This window comes from Cherax quadricarinatus, chromosome 62, assembly GCF_038502225.1.
Source record: "Cherax quadricarinatus isolate ZL_2023a chromosome 62, ASM3850222v1, whole genome shotgun sequence".
In the NCBI taxonomy this organism is placed as follows: Eukaryota; Metazoa; Arthropoda; class Malacostraca; order Decapoda; family Parastacidae; genus Cherax; species Cherax quadricarinatus.
The window spans coordinates 16,828,153-16,849,373 of NC_091353.1; positions in this window are offsets into that span (position 1 = coordinate 16,828,153).

The window sequence follows — 21,221 nt, forward strand, 5'->3', positions numbered from 1 at the left end:
TGGCCCGGTCTGAGACCAGGCCTCATGGTGGATCAGGGCCTGACCGACCAGGCTGTTACTGTTGGCTGCACGTAAACCGACGTACGAACCACAGCCTGGTTGGTCAGGTACTGACTTTAGGTGCCTGTCCAGTGCCTTCTTGAAGACAGCCAGGGATCTATTGGTAATCCCCCTTATGTATGCTGAGAGGCAGTTGAACAGTCTTGGGCCCCGTACACTTGTTGTGTTGTCTCAGTGTACTAGTGGTACCGATGCTTTTCATCCGGGGAACGTTACATCTGCCGAGTCTTTTGCTTTCATATGGAATGATTTTCGTGTGAAAGTTTGGTACTCCTTCTCCTCTTGCGCCAGGAAATGTTTTAAAAAATATGCCTGGAGTTTACCTGGAGAGAGTTCCGGGGGTCAACGCCCCCGCGGCCCGGTCTGAGACCAGGCCTCCTGGTGGATCAGAGCCTGATCAACCAGGCTGTTGCTGCTGGCTGCACGCAAACCAACATACGAGCCACAGCCCGGCTGATCCGGAACTGACTTTAGGTGCTTGTCCAGTGCCAGCTTGAAGACTGCCAGGGGTCTGTTGGTAATCCCCCTTATGTGTGCTGGGAGGCAGTTGAACAGTCTCGGGCCCCTGACACTTATTGTATGGTCTCTTAACGTGCTAGTGACACCCCTGCTTTTCATTGGGGGGATGGTGCATCGTCTGCCAAGTCTTTTGCTTTCGTAGTGGGTGATTTTCGTGTGCAAGTTCGGTACTAGTCCCTCTAGGATTTTCCAGGTGTATATAATCATGTATCTCTCCCTCCTGCGTTCCAGGGAATACAGGTTTAGGAACCTCAAGCGCTCCCAATAATTGAGGTGTTTTATCTCCGTTATGCGCGCCGTGAAAGTTCTCTGTACATTTTCTAGGTCGGCAATTTCACCTGCCTTGAAAGGTGCTGTTAGTGTGCAGCAATATTCCAGCCTAGATAGAACAAGTGACCTGAAGAGTGTCATCATGGGCTTGGCCTCCCTAGTTTTGAAGGTTCTCATTATCCATCCTGTCATTTTTCTAGCAGATGCGATTGATACAATGTTATGGTCCTTGAAGGTGAGATCCTCCGACATGATCACTCCCAGGTCTTTGACGTTGGTGTTTCGCTCTATTTTGTGGCCAGAATTTGTTTTGTACTCTGATGAAGATTTAATTTCCTCATGTTTACCATATCTGAGTAATTGAAATTTCTCATCGTTGAACTTCATATTGTTTTCTGCAGCCCACTGAAAGATTTGGTTGATGCCGACAAATATGCAAGACAATGTGCGGGTTATTAATTTTATTTAGAAGTCATTTCGTCCACCAGGAACTTCGTCAGTTGATAAAGAGACGAGAAATATGAAAATATATGGGAGACGAGGAGAGGTGCCATAACCTGCATGAGATGTGTTGATGACGTATTGATCATGTATGTTTCTAGGTCAGTTTGGTAAGCCTTCAGGTAACTAAAGTCAATTTAACGTCAGAAAGTGAAATGAAAATAAAAAAAAAATCGTTCATTGAGGAAATGGTTCCCCGGTATGTGTGAAACTGGCATGTTTCCTTACACCTGCAACCCCACCCCCTCCCCCCATGTTCACCTAGCAGTAAGTAGGTACCTGGGTGTTTATCGCTGGTGTGGGTTATTTCCTGACAAGATTAAAGACCCAACAATGGAAATAAGACAGACAGTCCTCGACGAGGCACTGGTCACTACTGGGTCATCCTGGGTGGCTAACCCTTCCCCTGTGTTAAAAAATCGAACAAAATCATATCACAGATGTTCTCATACATGTACTAATTTACTGTTTCATTCAAGGTTATTGTAGACTAATACAAGAACGACCTAATACACCACTGGTCGCATCATTACATACAAATTAAGAAGTGTTTTAATCGTTTCTTTCTTGCTTGCTTATAAAGTTTGTAGTCCTGATTTCCTACATAAGATATGATTTCGTCCGGATTTTTAACCCCGGAGGGTTAGCCACACAGGATAACCCAAGAAAGTCAGTGCGTCATCGAGGACTGTCTAACTTATTTCCATTGTGGTCCTCAATCTTGTCCCCCAGGATGCGACCCACACCAGTCGACTAACACCCAGGTACCTATTTGCTGCTAGGTGAACAGGACAACAAGTGTAAGGAAACGCGTCGAAATGTTTCCACTCGCCGGGAATCGAACCCGGGCCCTCCGTGTGTGAAGCGGGAACTTTAGCCACCAGGCCACCGGATGATGAACTATACACAGGAAAAACTGTCAGGGACTTAACATGTTTATTTAAACACACATATGATTATTATTGATGATGTGCAACACCGACAGGTTGAAGAATAAGACACATTAACTACACATGAGTATCATCAATGCCGAAAACAAAGAATTATTCAGGAAAGAACTTGCAAAAGATCTCCTGTATAGCAAGATACTATATTACTGGTAGTATATAATAGCGACAAGTTGATGAATAAGACATATGTGCAACACTTGGGTATAATGCAAGTAACTGCTTTCACCAGTGATGATACACAAGTGTTGCACAAGAATCTGATTCACCACAAGTATGATTTCAGATCTGACAAATAATACTTACGTTCAACATAGGAACATTGAACTACTGAATGAAGTGGTGGGAAGCCAAGATAGTTTTCAGGGAAAGTAACAAATTCAAGAAAAAATGTTTAGAAATTTCTCTTTTTTCCACAGTCAACACTTTCTTGCAAAACCAGAGGTTAGGTAAGGTTCGTCAGGAAACAAGACAAGTGTTTCCTGACGCGGGTCTTAGTCATATGAAGACCCACAGCTGGAGCTTTTGGTCATCTGACCGAGACCTTCCACTGGCTTAACAGTCCACCCTTTTCAAAATTACAATAATACAACGAAAACCTCTTTACCGTTATCTAAATAGTATTCGCTGATAAGCTTCACTGTAAACACTTGGTCTACGTATCCCCTACCTTCCTAAAGACTCCTTGTTCATCTGTGATCCTGGTTAGGTTAGGTAAGGTTCGTCAGGAAACAAGACGAGTGTTTCCTGACGCAGGTCTAGTTTAAGTTAGTTTAATATGTTTATTATGCACCCCATACCCATCCTGTGGGCGGTAGTCAAAAGATTACAGAGGTACATAATGGGTCCAGGGACTGGGCCTCAAAGTTTTGATAGCTGAGCAAGTTACAGAGGTAATGAATTCACAATTTACAAAGGTAATGAACTCACAATTTACAAAGGTAATGAACTCCAGGTAGGTCTAGTCACAATCATGACAAGTTACAAAGGTATTTACAGATTACAGAGGTACACAATGGGTCCAGGGACCGGGCTCCAAAGTTTTGATGGCTGAACTAGGTACAAGGTAATGACGCAGGTCTTGACCCGCCGTGTCATCCTACTGCTGTCTCTCTAACTCACATATATAACTTAGTCTTCATGTTATAGAGGCAGAGCAGTTGACAAGTGGCCACATCCTGGCCAGTATGGACATGTCACTTTACCTAAATAAACACACACTTGTTCCTCGCTCCTGTGTCAGTATCTGACCCGCCGAGCTGTGGTTCGTACGTCAGTCTACGTGTGGACAGCAGTAACAGCCTGCTTGATCAGGCCCTGATCCACCAGGAGGTCTAGTCATAGACCGGGCCGCGGAGGCGTTAACCCCCCCCCCCCCGTTTGTCTTGGTATATTTGATTTAAAAAACGTGTTGCATAGGTGAAATATTGTGTAATAAAATTACCATAAGAGTAGTTGTAACATTACAGACAATCAGTGACCAATGTTCCGCTTCATACTATAACACTGTACCATCAGAATTTAGAAATAAAAACTAATTAACGGTTATAATCATAACCATGATTTTTAAGAGGTGGAAGGGTAAGCCAGCGGAAGGCTTCGGTCAGATGGCCCCGTGGCCTGACTGGTAAACCTCTTGCTTCATACACGGAGAGCCCGGGTTCGATTCCCGGCGGGGTAGAAACACTTGAACGCGTTTCCTTACACCTGTTGTCCTGTTCACCTAGCAGCAAGTAGGTACCTGGGTGTTAGTCGACTGGTGTGGGTCGCATCCTGGGGGACAAGATTGAGGATCACAATGGAAATAAATAAGACAGTCCTTGATGACGACCTGACTTTCTTGTGTTATCCTGGGTGGCTGACCCTGCGGGATTAAAAATCCGAAAGAAATCTTGTCTTATCTTAACCAAAAGCTCCAGCTGTGGGTCGTCATAAAGACTTGCCAGTCAAATATCTTTATTATACACCCCATACCCATCCTGTGGGTGGTAGTCACCCCATACCCATCCTGTGGGTGGTAGTCACCCCATACCCATCCTGTGGGTGGTAGTCACCCCATACCCATCTTGTGGGTGGTAGTCACCCCATATCCATCCTGTGGGTGGTAGTCACCCCATACCCATCTTGTGGGTGGTAGTCACCCCATACCCATCCTGTGGGTGGTAGTCACCCCATACCCATCCTGTGGGTGGTAGTCACCCCATACCCATCTTGTGGGTGGTAGTCACCCCATACCCATCCTGTGGGTGGTAGTCATCCCATACCCATCCTGTGGGTGGTAGTCACCCCATACCCATCCTGTGGGTGGTAGTCACCCCATACCCATCTTGTGGGTGGTAGTCACCCCATACCCATCCTGTGGGTGGTAGTCACCCCATACCCATCTTGTGGGTGGTAGTCACCCCATACCCATCCTGTGGGTGGTAGTCACCCCATACCCATCTTGTGGGTGGTAGTCACCCCATACCCATCCTGTGGGTGGTAGTCACCCCATACCCATCCTGTGGGTGGTAGTCACCCCATACCCATCCTGTGGGTGGTAGTCACCCCATACCCATCCTGTGGGTGGTAGTCACCCCATACCCATCTTGTGGGTGGTAGTCACCCCATACCCATCCTGTGGGTGGTAGTCACCCCATACCCATCCTGTGGGTGGTAGTCACCCCATACCCATCTTGTGGGTGGTAGTCACCCCATACCCATCCTGTGGGTGGTAGTCACCCCATACCCATCTTGTGGGTGGTAGTCACCCCATACCCATCCTGTGGGTGGTAGTCACCCCATACCCATCCTGTGGGTGGTAGTCACCCCATACCCATCCTGTGGGTGGTAGTCACCCCATACCCATCCTGTGGGTGGTAGTCACCCCATACCCATCCTGTGGGTGGTAGTCACCCCATACCCATCTTGTGGGTGGTAGTCACCCCATACCCATCCTGTGGGTGGTAGTCACCCCATACCCATCTTGTGGGTGGTAGTCACCCCATACCCATCCTGTGGGTGGTAGTCACCCCATACCCATCCTGTGGGTGGTAGGCACCCCATACCCATCTTGTGGGTGGTAGTCACCCCATACCCATCCTGTGGGTGGTAGTCACCCCATACCCATCTTGTGGGTGGTAGTCACCCCATACCCATCCTGTGGGTGGTAGTCATCCCATACCCATCATGTGGGTGGTAGTCACCCCATACCTATCTTGTGGGTGGTAGTCACCCCATACCCATCCTGTGGGTGGTAGTCACCCCATACCCATCCTGTGGGTGGTAGTCACCCCATACCCATCCTGTGGGTGGTAGTCACCCCATACCCATCTTGTGGGTGGTAGTCACCCCATACCCATCTTGTGGGTGGTAGTCACCCCATACCCATCCTGTGGGTGGTAGTCACCCCATACCCATCCTGTGGGTGGTAGTCACCCCATACCCATCTTGTGGGTGGTAGTCACCTCATACCCATCCTGTGGGTGGTAGTCACCCCATACCCATCCTATGGGTGGTAGTCACCCCATACCCATCCTGTGGGTGGTAGTCACCCCATACCCATCCTGTGGGTAGTAGTCACCCCATACCCATCTTGTGGGTGGTAATCACCCCATACCCATCCTGTGGGTGGTAGTCACCCCATACCCATCCTGTGGGTGGTAGTCACCCCATGCCCATCCTGTGGGTGGTAGTCACCTCATACCCATCCTGTGGGTGGAAGTCACCTCATACCCATCCTGTGGGTGGTAGTCACCTCATACCCATCCTGTGGGTGGTAGTCACCTTATACCCATCCTGTGGGTAGTAGTCACCCCATACCCAACCTGTGGGTGGTAGTCACCTCATACCCATCCTGTGGGGGTAGTCACCTCACACCCATCCTGTGGGTGGTAGTCACCTCATACCCATCCTGTGGGTGGTAGTCACCTCACACCCATCCTGTGGGTGGTAGTCACCTCATACCCATCCTGTGGGTGGTAGTCACCCCATACCCATCCTGTGGGTGGTAGTCACCCCATACCCATCCTGTGCGTGGTAGTCACCCCATACCCATCTTGTGGGTGGTAGTCACCTCATACCCATCCTGTGGGTGGTAGTCACCTCATACCCATCCTGTGGGTGGTAGTCACCCCATACCCATCCTGTGCGTGGTAGTCACCCCATACCCATCTTGTGGGTGGTAGTCACCTCATACCCATCCTGTGGGCGGTAGTCACCCCATACCGTGGCCCGGTGGTCTGGTGGCTAAAGCTCCCGCTTCACACACGGAGGGCCCGGGTTCGATTCCCGGCGGGTGGAAATTCCGACACGTTTCCTTACACCTATTGTCCTGTTCACCTAGCAGCAAATAGGTACCTGGGTGTTAGTCGACTGGTGTGGGTCGCATCCTGGGGGACAAGATTAAGGACCCCAATGGAAATAAGTTAGACAGTCCTCGATGACGCACTGACTTTCTTGGGTTATCCTGGGTGGCTAACCCTCCGGGGTTAAAAATCCGAACGAAATCTTATCTTATCTTATCTTACCCATCCTGTGGGTGGTAGTCACCTCATACCCATCCTGTGGGTGGTAGTCACCTCATATCCATCGTGTGGGCGGTAGTCAAAAGATTACAGAGGTACATAATGGGTCCAGAGACTGTACCTCAACATTACAGAGGTACATAATGGGTCCAGGGACTGTACCTCAACATTACAGAGGTACATAATGGGTCCAGGGACTGTACCTCAACATTACAGAGGTACATAATGGATCCAGGGACTGTACCTCAACATTACAGAGGTACATAATGAACCCAGGGACTGTACCTCAACATTACAGAGGTACATAATGGGCCCAGGGACTGTATCTCAACATTACAGAGGTACATAATGGGCCCAGGGACTGTACCTCAACATTACAGAAATACATAATGGGCCCAGGGACTGTACCTAAACATTACAGAGGTACATAATGGGTCCAGGGACTGTACCTCAACATTACAAAGGTACATAATGGGTCCAGGGACTGTACCTCAACGTTACAGAGGTACATAATGGGTCCAGGGACTGTACCTGAACATTACAGAGGTACATAATGGGTCCAGGGACTGTACCTCAACATTACAAAGGTACATAATGGGACAAGGTACTGTACCTCAACATTACAAAGGTACATAATGGGTCCAGGTACTGTACCTCAACATTACAGAGGTACATAATGGGACCAGGTACTGTACCTCAACATTACAAAGGTACATAATGGGTCCAGGGACTGTACCTCAACATTACAGAGGTACATAATGGGTCCAGGGACTGTACCTCAACATTACAGAGGTACATAATGGGTCCAGGTACTGTACCTCAACATTACAGAGGTACATAATGGGACCAGGTACTGTACCTCAACATTACAAAGGTACATAATGGGTCCAGGGACTGTACCTCAACATTACAGAGGTACATAATGGGTCCAGGGACTGGACCCCAACATTACAGAGGTACATAATGGGTCCAGGGACTGTACCTCAACATTACAGAGGTACATAATGGGTCCAGGTACTGTACCTCAACATTACAGAGGTACATAATGGGACCAGGTACTGTACCTCAACATTACAAAGGTACATAATGGGTCCAGGGACTGTACCTCAACATTACAGAGGTACATAATGGGTCCAGGGACTGTACCTCAACATTACAGAGGTACATAATGGGACCAGGTACTGTACCCCAACATTACAGAGGTACATAATGGATCCAGGGACTGTACCTCAACATTACAAAGGTACATAATGGGTCCATGAACTGTACCTCAACATTACAGAGGTACATAATGGGTCCAGGGACTGTACCTCAACATTACAGAGGTACATAATGGGTCCAGGGACTGTACCTCAACATTACAAAGGTACATAATGGGACCAGGGACTGTACCTCAACATTACAAAGGTACATAATGGGACCAGGGACTGTACCTCAACATTACAAAGGTACATAATGGGTCCAGGGACTGGACCCCAAAGTTATGATAACTGAACTAGTTACAAAGGTAATGAACTCCAGGTAGATCTGGTCACAATCATGGCAAGTTACAAAGGTAATGAATCATCTACACTCCTATACATGGTTATAATAATGAACAAATTATAAAGTACTGAGCCACTCTCACGTCCACACCTGGTCACAACTGTGATGAGTTATTAGTGCAAATATTAATTATTGGGTCACACACACACACACACACACACACACACACACACACACACACACACACACACACACACACACACACACACACACACACACACACACACACACACACACACACACACACGGAAATGGAAGGCATGGACATGATTGGAGAAAGTTAGTTTAATATGTTTATTATGCACCCCATACCCATCCTGTGGGCGGTAGTCAAAAGATTACAGAGGTACATAATGGGTCCAGGGACTGGGCCTCAAAGTTTTGATAGCTGAGCAAGTTACAGAGGCAATGAATTCACAATTTACAAAGGTAATGAACTCACAATTTACAAAGGTAATGAACTCCAGGTAGGTCTAGTCACAATCATTACAAGTTACAAAGGTATTTACAGATTACAGAGGTACACAATGGGTCCAGGGACCGGGCTCCAAAGTTTTGATGGCTGAACTAGGTACAAGGTAATGAACTCACAAGTTACAAAGGTAATGAACTCACAAGTTACAAAGGTAATGAATACTGTAAGAATGGTTACTTACGTTTATACATGGCTGCAATCATGAACAAATTTTAGAGTAATGAGCAATTCACACTTCCACACCCGGTCACAACTGTAGTGAGTTATTGGTGCAAATGTTGATTGCTGAGTCTCTCTCTCTCTCACACACACACACACACACACACACACACACATACAAATTCATACACACACACACATAAACACACACACACACACACACACACACACAAACTCATACACACACGCACACACACTCATACTCACACACACTCATACACACACTCACACTCATACACACACACACTCATACTCACACACACACACACACACACACACACACACACACACACACACACACACACACACACACACACATGCACACATGTGGTAATGCTTTATTTACAGCTAGCAAAGTCAGGGTATTTCTCCAGAATGGTCTGTAATATACCACTGTGGATAAAATACTTAGCCATTTCTTGAACACTTCTGAGTGAGTTGTTTCTAAATTCATTAATTTTATCGCACTCCAGTACATAATGACGCAGGGTGTGACAATAATCCATCTGGCAAAGTTTACATTTCGTTTGGTCTACATCTGGTGGTGGTGATTTAACCTGCCAAAGATACTTGTAACCCAGCCGGAGCCGGGCGGTAGTGACATCCAAGAGTCTGCTTATTTTGTTGGATGCACCATAGACATGTGGCTCCTCCTGCATGATAGAATGATGATAGATGGACTCACTGGTGTCAATCTCCCTGAGCCTTAAGTCCATAAAATTCAGCTGGAGAAAGAGACTACATTGTAGGTACAATTCAGTCCGGAGAACATAAAGTAGTCATTGGAGTGATGTATAACCCACCACAGAACTGCAGGAGGCCAAGAGAGGAGTACGATGAAAACAACAGGGTGATGGTGGACACACTGGCTGAGGTGGCAAGAAGAGCTCACTCGAGCAGAGCAAAGTTACTGGTAATGGGCGATTTCAACCACAGGGAGATCGACTGGGAAAACCTGGAGCCACATGGGGGTCCCGAAACATGGAGAGCCAAGATGATGGATGTGGCACTTGAAAACCTCATGCATCAACATGTCAGGGACACAACCAGAGAGAGAGGGGAGGATGAGCCAGCAAGACTGGATCTTGTGTTCACCCTGAGCAGTTCAGACATTGAGGACATCACTTACGAGAGGCCCCTTGGAGCTAGCGATCATGTGGTTCTGAGTTTTGACTATATAGTAGAGTTACAAGTGGAGAAGGTAACAGGAACTGAAGGGGACAGGCCAAACTATAAAAGGGGGGACTACACAGGTATGAGAAACTGCCTGCAGGAGGTTCAGTGGGACAGAGAAATGGTAGGAAAATCAGTAAACGAGATGATGGAATATGTGGCAACAAAGTGCAAGGAGGCAGAGGAAAGTTTTGTTCCCAAGGGAAACAGAAATAATAGGAAGACCAAAACGAGTCCTTGGTTTACCCGAAGGTGTAGGGAGGCAAAAACTAAGTGCAACAGAGAATGGAAAAGGTACAGGAGGCATAGGACCCAGGAAAACAAGGAGATTAGTAGAAGAGCCAGAAACGAGTATGCGCAGATAAGGAGGGAGGCCCAGCGACATTATGAAAACGACATAGCATCGAAAGTCAAATCTGACCCGAAACTGCTGTATAGCCACATTAGGAGGAAGACAACAGTCAAGGACCAGGTGATAAGGCTGAGGAAAGAAGGTGGAGAACTCACAAGAAACGATCAAGAGGTATGTGAGGAGCTCAACACGAGATTTAAGGAAGTATTTACAGTAGAGACAGGAAGGACTCTGGGGGGACAGACCAGATGGGGACACCAACAAGGAATACACCAACAAGTGTTGGACGACATACATACAGATGAGGAGGAGGTGAAGAAACTGCTAAGGGACATCGATACCTCAAAGGCAATGGGACCGGACAACATCTCTCCGTGGGTCCTTAGAGAGGGAGCAGATATGTTGTGCGTACCACTTACCACAATCTTCAACACATCCCTGGAAACTGGGCAACTACCTGAGGTATGGAAGACGGCAAATGTAGTTCCCATTTTCAAAAAAGGAGACAGAAAAGAGGCACTAAACTATAGACCTGTGTCATTGACGTGTATAGTATGCAAAATTATGGAGAAGATTATCAGGAGGAGAGTGGTGGAGCACCTGGAACGGAACAGGAGTATAAATGCCAACCAGCACGGATTCACGGAAGGCAAATCCTGTGTCACAAACCTTCTGGAGTTTTATGATAAAATAACAGAAGTAAGACAAGAGAGAGAGGGGTGGGTTGATTGCATCTTCTTGGACTGCAAGAAGGCCTTTGGCACAGTTCCTCACAAGAGATTAGTGCAGAAGCTAGAGCATCAGGCGCATATAACAGGAAGGGCACTGCAATGGATCAGAGAATACCTGACAGGGAGGCAACAACGAGTCATGGTATGTAATGATGTATCACAGTGGGCACCTGTGACGAGCGGGGTCCCACAGGGGTCGGTCCTAGGACCAGTGCTATTTTTGGTATATGTGAACGACATGACGGAAGGGTTAGACTCAGAAGTGTCCCTGTTTGCAGATGATGTGAAGTTAATGAGGAGAATTAAATCTGATGAGGACCAGGCAGGACTTCAAAGAGACCTGGACAGACTGGACACCTGGTCCAGCAAATGGCTTCTCGAATTTAATCCTGCCAAATGCAAAGTCATGAAGATAGGGGAAGGGCACAGAAGACCACAGACAGAGTATAGGCTAGGTGGCCAAAGACTGCAAACCTCACTCAAGGAGAAAGATCTTGGGGTGAGTATAACACCGAGCATGTCTCCGGAAGCACACATCAATCAGATAACTGCTGCAGCATATGGGCGCCTGGCAAACCTGAGAACAGCATTCCGATACCTTAGTAAGGAGTCATTCAAGACACTGTACACCGTGTATGTCAGGCCCATACTGGAGTATGCAGCACCTGTTTGGAACCCGCACTTGATAAAGCACGTCAAGAAACTAGAGAAAGTACAAAGGTTTGCAACAAGGTTAGTTCCAGAGCTAAGGGGAATGTCCTATGAAGAAAGATTAAGGGAAATCGGCCTGACGACACTGGAGGACAGGAGGGTCAGGGGAGACATGATAACGACATATAAAATACTGCATGGAATAGACAAGGTGGACAAGGACAGGATGTTCCAGGGAGGGGACACAGAAACAAGAGGCCACAATTGGAAGTTGAAGACACAAATGAGTCAGAGAGATAGTAGGAAGTATTTCTTCAGTCATAGAGTTGTAAGGCAGTGGAATAGCCTAGAAAATGACGTAGTGGAGGCAGGAACCATACACAGTTTTAAGACGAGGTTTGATAAAGCTCATGGAGCGGGGAGAGAGAGGGCCTAGTAGCAACCGGTGAAGAGGCGGGGCCAGGAGCTAGGACTCGACCCCTGCAACCACAAATAGGTGAGTACAAATAGGCAAATAGGTGAGTACACACAGGACTGCAAAGAAACCTGGACAGGCTAGACATGTGGTCCAGTAACTGGCTTCTCGAATTCAATCCAGCCAAATGCAAAGTCATGAAGATTGGGGAGGGGCAAAGAAGACCGCAGACAGAGTATAGGCTAGGTGGACAAAGACTACAGACCTCACTCAGGGAGAAAGACCTTGGGGTGACCATAACACCGAGCACATCACCGGAGGCACACATCAACCAAATAACTGCTGCAGCATACGGGCACCTGGCAAACCTGAGAATAGCGTTCCGATACCTTAATAAGGAATCGTTCAAGACACTGTACACTGTGTAAGTTAGGCCCATACTGGAGTATGCAGCACCAGTCTGGAACCCACACCTGGTCAAGCACGTCAAGAAGTTAGAGAAAGTACAAAGGTTTGCAACAAGGCTAGTCCCAGAGCTCAGGGGAATGTCGTACGAGGAAAGGTTGAGGGAGATCGGACTGACGACACTGGAGGACAGAAGGGTCAGGGGAGACATGATAACGACATACAAGATACTGCGGGGAATAGACAAGGTGGGCAGAGATAGGATATTCCAGAGAGGGGACACAGGGACAAGGGGTCACAACTGGAAGCTGAAGATTCAGACGAGTCACAGGGACGTTAGGAAGTATTTCTTCAGTCAGAGTCGTCAGGAAGTGGAATAGCCTAGCAGGTGAAGTAGTGGAGGCAGGAACCATACATAGTTTTAAGAAGAGGTATGACAAAGCTCAGGAAGCAGAGAAGAAGAGGACCTAGTAGCGATCAGTGAAGAGGCGGGGCCAGGAGCTGAGTCTCGACCCCTGCAACCACAGTTAGGTGAGTACAATTAGGTGAGTACACACACACACACACACACACACACACACACACACACCAACACTAGCACAGGCTGCAGACCTGATCCAGCAATTGGCTCCTGGAGTTCAATCCCACCAAGTGCAAAGTCATGAAGATTGGGGAAGGGCAAAGAAGACCACAGACGGAGTACAGTCTAGGGGGCCAGAGACTACAAACCTCACTCAAGGAAAAAGATCTTGGGGTGAGTATAACACCAGGCACACCTCCTGAAGTGCACATCAACCAAATAACGGCTGCAGCATATGGGCGCCTAGCAAACCTCAGAACAGCATCCCGACACCTTAATAAGGAATCGTTCAGGACCCTGTACACAGTGTACGTTAGGCCCATACTGGAGTATGCGGCACCAGTTTGGAACCCACACCTAGCCAAGCATGTAAAGAAACTAGAGAAAGTGCAAAGGTTTGCAACAAGACTAGTCCCAGAGCTAAGAGGTATGTCCTACGAGGAGAGGTTAAGGGAAATCAACCTGACGACACTGGAGGACAGGAGAGATAGGGGGGACATGATAACGACATACAAAATACTGAGAGGAATTGACAAGGTGGACAAAGACAGGATGTTCCAGAGATTGGACACAGTAACAAGGGGACACAGTTGGAAGTTGAAGACACAGATGAATCACAGGGATGTTAGGAAGTATTTCTTCAGCCACAGAGTAGTCAGTAAGTGGAATAGTTTGGGAAGCGATGTAGTGGAGGGAGGATCCATACATAGCTTTAAGCAGAGGTATGATAAAGCTCACGGTTCAGGGAGAGTGACCTAGTAGCGATCAGTGAAGAGGCGGGGCCAGGAGCTCGGACTCGACCCCTGCAACCTCAACTAGGTGAGTACAACTAGGTGAGTACACACACTAGCACTAGCACATACACACAGGGACTCAATTTCATGGCGTTCTCTCTATCTGATAATTCATATCTTTATCATTTTCTGGGGCGGGGCTGAGGGCGTCTGATTTTCCAGTGGACGTTTAACAGACGTACCAGTCTTCATTTTTGCAAGCATTCTATTCTATACTATTTGATTTGCCGGTATGGATCCCAGCCCGGGTCTCTTCCAATTTGGTGACCCGGCATTGGCTCCCCGGGTAGGGAAGTGTTGTTTAGCTTTTCTTGTACATGCGTGGCAGTTCTTCAGCGGGAAGCGGAAGGGGTACCTCTCTGGCTCTATGGCTAAGTGATGTACCAAAAGTTAGTGTGCACTAACGGCTGCTGGTGTGCGGTGCAATGGAGGCCCAAAGCAGGTCTGCACAGCAACTTCAGCGGGGGAGGATGACGTGCAATGACTGGGAGTAAGGCGTCCAAGTCCCTGACAGCTAAGTACACAAGATGTGCTGCCTCATCCTCCCGGGCTTGCCCCACTGGGGTCATTGGGAAGTGTCTACGGTGAAGGGGCATCGTAGCCGGGCAGTCTAACAGGTAGTGCACCAAGGGTTTCGGAACCATTCGGTCACAATGGGCACAGAGCTCCTCTCTTGCCCATTCAACAATCCACGCAGTGGTGGGATACCCTAAGCATAGGTGGTGGATATGCGCCCTCAGTTTTCTGGATTGCGACCGAATACTTGGAGAGGGTGCCCTGTGGGTCGCCCTGACATACCAGCAGAGGCTCTGTGAATCCCCAGGGTCAGGGAGTGGGCATCTGGCCACACCAGTAGCCCGCAGTGCAATCTGGCTAAGGCTGATGGAAACTGCAGCACGTGGCTGTGCTGCAGTTTCATCTGCGGCATCATTGCCAGGAATACCCACATGGCTCGGGATCCAGTTGACGGTGGCCCTGCGACCCTGGGCCATGAGTGTCTGCAGGTCACCCTGGATGGATGTGATTAAGTGTATGTTGTCCCTTGGCTCTTTGTGCATAATTGCTTGGATCGCTGCCTTGGAATCAACATGGATGACGGGGGAATGCTGATGGTCTGCAAGAGGATGCCACAAAGCTTGTTGGATGGCAAAGAGTTCAGCCTGGAGGATGGTGCAATGGTCCGGGAAGCATCAACCTGCTGTCAGATTGCTGTGGAATATCCCAGCAGCTGTGCGGCCTGCCACTGGGTCTCTGGAGCCATAGGTGTAATATGGTACACACCCTGGGCCTTCCGCATCCACAATGCTAGCCAAGGCAAGTTGTTGCACAATGTGCTGTGGGCAATGCTTCTTACCGCCTGGTAGGGTTGTCCAGTGAACCGCCAACAGCTCTGGTGCCCAAGGGGGCGGCACCATGTAGTTCGCTGCCAGTCTGTCACAGCCTTCTGCCTAGAGCAATGTCATGAGCAGGAGCTTCCGTGTGGCATCTGCAATCGACCACATCCATCGGCGGCCGGGGTGCATGGGAATGACCTGTCCCTGGCAGACCCATAAATCCCTCATTAGTATGTCAGTCCCTGGGCATCGGAGGTGCTTTGCGATCCTCTTGGCAGCTACAAGTTGGATCCTGTCTTAAAGGGGCTGCAGCTGTGCCTCAAAGTTTAGAGCCACTGCATTGGCCCACCTAGGAGCCCCCAGCATGGCCTGTACAGCTGTGTTCTGGATCACACAGGGGGACTTGATGTTTGTGGGTCTGGCGTAAACCAGAGCAAGCGCTCCATAGTCAACGAGTGAGCGTATTGCCTGGATGTCGAATAACCTCATGGCCTCGAGGCTGGCCCCAACCCTAGGGTTGGCCATGGCACTCAATGCCCTGACCCTCTGCAGGGTTCTCTGTTTGATGTGGTGCACATGTTTCTGAAAGGTGAGACGCCTGTCAATGTAGATGCCAAGGTACCTATAACTGTGAACCCAGTCCAGGTCGATGCCCAGGACCCACAGCCTCTGACTGGGTTCCCTTGTGTGAAGGATCATGGCTTTGGATTTTGCCACAGATATCTTGAGCCCCAAGTTATGGCAAGTGGAAGCCAGCAGATCGAGGTCCTCCTGGGCATGCTGCAAAAGCCGTCGCTTCCTAGTACGACAAGTGCCAGGTCATCAGCGTAGCTGAGTAGGAAGGTGCCTGTGGAGAAAGGCAGGCACACCAGCTGGTGCATCAGTACATTGAACAGAGCGGGACTAAGCACTCCACCCTGTGGAGTGCCGTTGTCCAGGGTGTTGAGAGAAGAGGCATGCTCCTGGAAGCATACCCGGGCCCGCCTGTCCTGGAGATAGGAACGAAGCCATGCAAGTAGCCTGCCCTTAACCCCCTTGTGGGCTAAGAGTGAGAGGATGGCAGGTGCACTGGCTAGCTCCAAAGCTTTCTCTAGGTCGAGAAAGACAACAATGTGGGCTTGGGCATCTCACCCAATGCCGGCCAGTAGGGTGGTAAGGCTTTCAAAAGTGCCCACTCCTCTGGTGAAGCCATAGAGGTATTTATGAGGAGGGCCAAGCTTCCACCTCAGGCGCTCCAACACCATCCTTTCAGACACCTTCGAGATGCAACTGGTGAGGGAGATAGATCTCACACTGCCAGGATCCCCAGGCTTAGGAATCGGTATGATGTCAGCCTCCTTCCATACTGCAGGGAGTTTGCCAGTTCGCCAAGTCGGGTTGACGACCCCCAGGACAGCTACATGACCAGAATGGCCAGACCGAGTGATCATGCCATAGGTGATACCATCATGCCCTGGTGCAGTGTCCCGATGAGATGTGAAGGCTGCCTGGAGCTCCTGGTCGGTGAAGTCTTCATCTGTGACGTCCTGAGCCTGGCATGCCACTTGGATCATCATCATCCTCCTAGGAAGGAGGGTGGCTTGGAGGTCCCGGGGATCCTGAGGCAGTTGAGCCATGGCTGCTCTGGAGGCGAAGAGGTCCCCCAGACGTTCTGCCTCTGTTGCCGGGTTTGGGTGCAATCGAGTCACTCTGCGACACTGCCCAGTGGCCAATCGTAACTTGGTCCAAATCTCAGATAAGGTGGAGTAGTAGCTGAGGGAGGCACACCACTCGAACCATTTAGCTTGCCGGACCCTGTGTGAGACATGGTGTGCATGCCGCACCACTTCCCTGAGCAGACACATGGACTCAGCCGTGGGATTACGCCTGTGCAATTTGCGTACAACGTTGATCCAGTGGTTCTGTTCCCTGATGTCCTCATTGTAAAACCACCAGTCACGATTGTATGACCCTCCGCCTGTAATCTTAGGTATGGTTGCCTCAGCTGCACATGCAAAAACTGCCTGCAAGCTCAGAGCTGCCTCATCAGGATCTTCTGGAAGAGGAGACTCTGCCCACCAGTGCTCGATGACCTCCTAGAAGCAATGCCAGTCGGCTCTCTTGAGATTCCATCTGGGGGTAGGTGTGGGGGTCGGACACTGCCGGACCATCAGTGTGGTGACCACTGCAAAGTGATCACTGGTGAGATGGGGGTGGACCTCCCATCTTGCACTCGAGAGCAACCATCTAGAGATGAGTGTGACATCCAGGTGGCCACTGTAGTGATGGGTTGGCTCACCATTGTTGAGGAGGGCGATCTCAGGGACCTCCTCCAGCACAGCCACAAGGTGCCTCCCAGCTGCATTGGTAGGAGAGACAGAAGACTTGGGTGGTGGGCATTGGCATCCCCAGCCACAAGACCCTCCAGAGGGGCGAGTGCTGCCACCTCTGAAATGTCAAGGGTGTACCGAGAACTTCTGTATAAGTTATAGACCACGAGAGGTCCATCCGGCAGGAATAGGGTGACAGCCTGGACCTCCACGCCCTCTCCGCAGTTGATGGGGTCAGCGGAAACTGAAAGAGAGATAGAGGCCCTGACGTAGATCACTGTTCTCCTGCCAGTCCCTTCCAGGCACTGAAGGTAAGCTGAGAATCCCAGGATATGTGGTTGTGTTTGAAGTGACGAATTGGTAAGTGTCTTCTGGAGCAGGAAGACATCAACCTCATCCTGAACTGCAGCTTCAATCAGTAAGTGAATTTTCTGCTGCAGCCCACAAATGCTCCACTGGAGGATCTTCAAGGGCCGCAGAGGTGGCCCTCTGATTCCATCTCTGCCTGGAACTCGTCGTCCGTTGTTGGTGACTCCGGGGCCTCGTCCATCACGGACTGGAAGGACTCCTGGATGATGGCTTGAAGTTCCATTGAGTCCTTCCTGTCCAGTAGGACCATGCCCAGCATCCACGACAGGAGCTGTCTGCAGCACCCCTGTCCTCTGCCGACGGCACCAGGCAACAGAGGAGCGCTGAGATGACCCCGATGGTTTTCTTCAGTCGAGTGGGAAATGAGTCTACCAATTCTACTGTAGGGGTTGCAGCTGCATAAGCCCAGGTGCACCCTGGTTCCGGCCTGAGTGGCTGCGGGCTTCCGGGTCCCCTGGTGGGGAACTTCTGCCTGACTCTGGCTGCTCACAGGAAGGGTCTGCCCTTGGGAAGAGGCCTGCTGGAGGGATGGCAAGGAATGATGGTGCCCAGCCGGGACCTGCTGGGCAGTGTTCCTGGTCTGTGGCTGCTTTTCCCAGTGATTCTGTCTTTCTGGCCACCGTGCTGTCTGACCCCGCAGTTGACCATGCTGCTGCAAGCCAGTGCCTATTCCCTGATGCCTCTGCTGGGAGCCCAGTGCCAGTAACTTGCTGGTATTGCCCTCCTGCGGTATCCGGGGTGCTGCGGTTGGAGCCCATACTGACTGTTGCTGGGTGGTTCCAAGGCTGGGTGGCATCGGGGCTGCCGGGTCGTTCCAATGACGAACCTGCTGCGAGTGCTGCACCATCACAGGACAGCTCCGGTTCCAGGCATGGTGCCTCTTTGAGCAGTTGGCACACTTGGGCTCTGGCTGAAGGGCCTCGCCGGTTGGCTGCTTGAGAATTGCAATGCAGTCCTTCGAGTCATGTGCCTTGCTGCACACACCACACTTCTCTCGCTGGCAAGTGGCTGCAATATGATTGAACCCCTGACAGCTGAAGCATTGCAGTGGGCCCGACAGGTATGGTCGGGTATTGAATCTTCCCCAGACCCCAAGGTCCAGGTGCACAGGAAGTGGACCTTTGTGGTGGATCAGCACCTGACAGGTGGGCACCTTGTTTACCGTGGCAGTGAGTCACTCTGCCTTGACAATATTGGGCACTTCCTAAATGGGGTCCAGTGGTAGGGGCACAGGGACATGTAAGAGCACCCCCCTTGTACACCTTCTCCCAGGCAACCAGTTCCACCATGCTGGGATGCGTCACAACCAGCCCCTTCAACCCCTTGTAAGAATCTTCGTCCCGAGGAATGACCAAAACCTCGTTCCTCAGAATGAACTCGCAGTGGAACTTGAGGCGGGGGGGTAGATCTTCCAGATACCTCACAAACCCATAATTGGGAACCTTGAATTTGTTGAAGGCCCTGGTTGCTTGTGCCCGAGCAGAGTGGGAATTCCTTCTTCCACGTGGAGTCAGCCAGTCCCCATCCTCTGTGGAGGCTGGTGCAACTGGGTCGGGGACCTGGGATGGCTCCATCCTTGCCAGTTGAGGAGCTACAGCCTCCTGGTTTCCTTCCATGACCCCTATGGCCATCTGGGGGTGCAAGTCTCCTGGGTAGCAGCTGCCGACAGATCTAGTGGCAGATCGACAGATACAGTAGTCTCCACTGCATCCTTGGCCTTCTTGATGGGGGCTCCCACCTGCCCAACGTCGTCCTCCGATTCGTCCCCGCATTCCAATGAACGTTTAGGCCGTTCTCCTGGGTCTAACATGGTGACTGTAGGTGTGGGGACAGAACCTGCAGCGGAGCTGCTGCCAGTGACCTCATAGCCGCCCACACTGGGTGCAGAGCTGTGAGGCTCAGTGCCCCAGTAGGAGCCCTTAGTCACCCTCACGAGGCTCACAGCTCTGAAACACAGTCTAAGGATCACTAGGAACGACGACGCTAATCTGTGCGTAAACTAACACATATGTATATTCCCAAGCGAACACAACACACTCTCTGTTCTTGAATCTCTGTCCTGTGAATCCTGATTCTCGTAAGTCTTGTCCATTTCTACCCTGTTTTGCAAGCAGATGATTTACAATCTCTTCTGTCAATACACTTTCCAGTAAATTCTTTCAGAAAGTAACTATGTTATTCTTGAATTCACTCAGCATTGATCTGACCAGGTTGATTGCCTTAATATCCGAGAAACATTTCATTCTTATGCAGAACCAGCGCTCGATGTCATCAGGGTTCGTGAGCTGGGAAGTGGACACAATATCCATGAAGGCTAGTGCATGGTACGCGCATGTTTCACTATATTGTTGTATATCATGAATCACCTGAAGTGTTCTGAAGCAGGAGTGCATGTAGAAGTAGTCAACTACCATTGTGTAGGCGCTGCCAGAAAGGCCACTGTCATAGTAGAGTAAGGAGCCATCGAAGCAGGAATACAGTGCAATACAGTTAGATTGGTTGCGCATGAATACAATGTACAATGCGACCTTGGCCCTTGGGTACAGGAGGCCTGCAAATTAGCTTATAAGATAAGATTTCGTTTGGATTTTTAACCCCGGAGGGTTAGCCACCCAGGATAACCCAAGAAAGTCAGTGCGTCATCGAGGACTGTCTAACTTATTTCCATTGGGGTCCTTAATCTTGTCCCCCAGGATGCCACCCACACCAGTCAACTAACACCCAGGTACCTATTTGCTGCTAGGTGAACAGGACAACAGGTGTAAGGAAACGTGTCGAAATGTTTCCACCCGCCGTGAATCGAACCCGGGCCCACCGGGTGTGAAGCGGGAGCTTTAGCCACCAGACCTTTACAGATTTTACCAAATGCACAAGGTGTGTATTTAACAATGTCGCAAATATTACATACTCTCAGTGGTTTGGTGGTCTCCAGGAGAGGGTGATATTCACCAATTATTTCGACGTTCATTATTTTTACTTCACTTACGGGGCTCGAACCCGCAACAATTGAGTTGTAAATCTCCAGACGGAGGCCCTAACCACTAAACCAACGGGGAACAAATATATA